We start from the raw sequence: 4,080 nt of genomic DNA on the forward strand, positions 1-4,080 counted from the left end.
CTTGGAGTGATTGCTGTCACGTGTCATGTCATGTGATGTTTTCAAATCTACTATTACAGGCAAGTGGCCCGATTCGGATTGCGCTAGAATGTCAAAGTTCTCGAAATATCTATATAAACATGAGGAAACCAAACAATTATCCACAACACTGTTTCCTTGGTGTCCAATGAATGTAAATTCTCCATTTTTATCGTTCCCGTTTCTACCATTTAAAACGTGTATGTTAAAATTGCGGCATATATCAAGGAGTTTTAATCCCTCTGAATTGACTATTTTATCTTTGGATGATCTAGGAATGTTAAATGGATCACTCTCATAGTCTATATCTGCAATTGGTAAATACTCAGTGGAGTCATGTTCTATATAACACTGTTTGTCGCCTATACGGGCATTAAAATCTCCAAATAAAACAAGCGATGCATCGGGATGTTCTCGGGTTAAAGTATATAGTCTACTCTCAAGGAGTCCGATTCCTGAAAGTCCTACATCAACGGAGTTCTGTGTATCATTCACATATACGAACCCAAATATCGTGGGTTTATTGGCGAGGTCGTTCATAATGTCGCTTCTGAAAAATATACAGTCTGACCACTCGCCGTGTATACGGGTGAATCTTGATGCGATGGACTGTCTCACATACACAGCGATACCGCCACTGAATCGACCGACAGAGTAGATGCGTTCTCGCACACACTGGTAGGAGATATACCCTGGAAACAGAGTAGCAAAATCTACTGGGTTCTTTGCCCACGTCTCCACGAAAGCGATGACATTAAATTGTTGACATAACCCTGTGTGGTTAGCCAATTGACTTAATTTAGAATTAAGGCCATTTACGTTCCAATATAGAAATGTATTATAATTACTTTTTTCACCGTTGTTATCGTTATCATTGCCATTACTGGTTGATATTGTCTTATTGAGTTTTCCATCTATAATGAAATGTGTACCTAGCTTCGTACGGGCTGCTGATGCCCGGCCTCGGCCACCTCGCTAACTATGCTGTGAGTTGCCCAAAGAGTCTCGTCGTCTGCTATACTGGCCCGGCGACTCTCGTCGCGTGCCAGACCGGTCCCGTGCCCTAGAGGGAGTTGGTGAAGCACGGGTCGCTGGGGGGATCCGCCGTCTTCCTACCTCACGCAATGAGTCCTTACCCCAGTCATATGTGTAGACCGTGTTATTAACCACGAGTTTGTCATAAGATATATAACAATCTTCCCCCTTTTCTCTGTATGTTTGCAGAAACTTCCCCAGTTGTCTCCGTGTGTGTGTTCCTTACGGCCTGGGTGAAGTCGGGGGATACCCGAACCTCTCTGTTACCACTAAGTTTTCCTTGGCTATTTTACTGACATATTCTCTATCTTTAAAAGCAGAGAATTTCACAATTATGGCCGTGGGTGTCTCTTGGTGGGTTCAATGGGTATACAGTCGGCACGGCTTGACTCTACTTCAAGTTTAGTTTTCAGAAAGTCTCTCACCTTTTCTTCAGAGTCATTCCAGTTTTCCTTTCCCCCGTCATCTGGTATACCGAAGAAAAGCAGATTTTCTCTCCTCGACTGGGATTCGAGCTGCTCTACCTTCTGTGATAGCGCCGCGTTTGCGTCTGTGAGTTTGTCCATCTCTCGCCACATGTCGCTCTGCTCGTCACGGATTGTTTGTAATTATGTTTCGAAATTAGTAAACCTCGTGTTCAAGGATTTTAATTGCTCTTCTATACCTCGTAGGATATCTCCTTGAGGGTACAGCCACTAACAATCTAAGTTACTAATTTAAACTGTCACGTTAGATATTGAAATAGCATGGATGAAATATTTTCAAAGTGCCCTGGCGGTACTACTGAAATTATAAAAATAGTACAAACCATGATTCATTTACTGGAAAATGTGACCAACTTAAATCACTCAAAAGCTATTTTTGCACCCCATCAAACTGTTTATCTATGACACTCTTAATCTCACAGCTTAACATGGGCGTGGCCATTCTGAATGCCAGTGAGCATAACAGGAAAGCATTTTTGGATGATAACATAGTTTGTGGGTTCGTTCATGGGTCCGGGACAAATGAATCTGAACTATTCGTGCAGTCATGATGGTGTTCAGGATATCCAGCACTCAAGTTTACAGGTTAGACTGAATGCTTACTCTCTGAAAATACAGTGGAAACCGCCTAAGTAAAGACCGCTTAACTAAACAGACCTGATAAGTAAACACTTTTCTTTGGTCCCGGCAAATTTCGTCATTAATTATCACTATTAGAGTCTGGTTAACTAAACTCGGATAAGTAAACAATACCGCTTAACTAAACGTCTTCTCACGGTCCCTGGAAGTAAATTACTTAACAAAAGAGACTGGATAATTATAACTAAATTAGCGATCACCACATAATCCGACATGAGGGGGTTGTAATTTTGATGGTAACAAATATTCCCATTTACATTGAAAAGCTGTCCCAGTAAGATGGGAGAATCAGAACCTGAGGAAAGCTAGTGAGTGGGTGAGTTAAAATCTAAAGTCAAATCGGCAATATTTCAGCCGTATTGTGACTGAAACAAGTGTTTTAACTTCACCATAAGTACAGATAAATCACTAGAAACCTGTCAACGAAGGACAGTAAAACCAACTAGAATATCACAGACACACAAACAATAAAACTGCAGTACTGTCGGAAATAGAACACAGATGTTTTTAGGCTGTTACTCTGTATCCCTAAAATTTACATAACTGCAAATAGCGTATGTCGAAATAACCCACTTCGGCCTAACTTGGCATTCAGTGGGATGCGTAATAGGATATCCAGAAAAGGATGCTTACTCGTAAAATCGGGCAAAAAGTACGAATAGATGCTGAAAACAATAGATCAGACTATAGATGGCAATTAGGTCGCTCAGCCAGGTATGACGACGGACCGTCGACTCGCCTGGCGTGAAATGCATGTGCTCATACTATATATGAAACTGCGTCTGCGCACGCAAGTACACTAAGTCTGCCTGCAGACAAATCATCCTTCAAAATGTCTATTCTACTGTTAACGTTGCAGTACTTCCTCCTTAAAAGGGGTGAGTTTATATCACCTATTTCGTGAGGTAGTTCAGAATTTAGTATAACCCAGAAAGTTCATCCCTTAAAACAACATGCACAGTCAGCCCCCCAATATTAAAGGATTTTACTGTAATAACAAATGTCTTCTTCCCAGTAAGACACCGTGCTGCCTACAGGCACAAGGGGTCATCTAAAAAATATAATGTGCTTTGTCATGTGTTTTGACCATGTTTCATCTATTGATTAATATCTTACGTGTCTTTCTTTCATAAAGTTTATGTTAAGATATGTAAAAGACTATGATATCTGAAAACCATAGAAACGCATCGTATTAAATGTCTCAAAATATATAGGTAGCATGACCTTCCGAGGATCGACAGGACTGGAAAATATAAATTGTTATGACATGCCGTGTACTTCCCCAGTATAATTGCCCTAAAGGATTATCTTATCTTAGCTGATATCTCTATCCCCCAGCCCGACCCCAAACACCGTCTGCGACACCCGTCCAGGTTTTGCTTTTGAGACGACCCCTCCTATTTGTTTCTTTTTCTAGTGACAGTGAGACTCCATGGTAGCTACATCCTTAATAGTTTCAGCATGAAAGTTCTTACTCTTTACGTCAGCTACGTCTAATTTCAAATTGAGCATTTAAAAAGTGTCCTTTGTAATACAATATCGTCGCACACTAATTTGCATAAAGCCATGGTCTGTTCCAAATAAGTCGTTTTGGACTCTGAAAAAACCCGCATTGCTCATTTCTGCACTAATCTCTCCTCAGTAAAGTCCTTGTTCTACGCTTCCTATCTCCTTACCACTTAGACTGTAGTTAGGCCGAACTTAGTTTAACAGATATTTCACACTTTCACATATCAACAACATAAACTGTGAGATAAATGAGAAAACACAGGGGTTTTTTTCTATTTCCAACAGTACATTTTTATAAAACTGAATTTCAAATTAGGACGATACAATATAAAAAAACCGGGCTATAGATCGCCAGCAACCGAATGTAGATCCCCATACTAGGGACCATGGGGAC

The sequence above is a fragment of the Haliotis rubra genome, unplaced genomic scaffold (assembly GCF_003918875.1).
Source record: "Haliotis rubra isolate DU_JTF1 unplaced genomic scaffold, ASM391887v1 Scf1093, whole genome shotgun sequence".
Classification (NCBI taxonomy): domain Eukaryota; kingdom Metazoa; phylum Mollusca; class Gastropoda; order Lepetellida; family Haliotidae; genus Haliotis; species Haliotis rubra.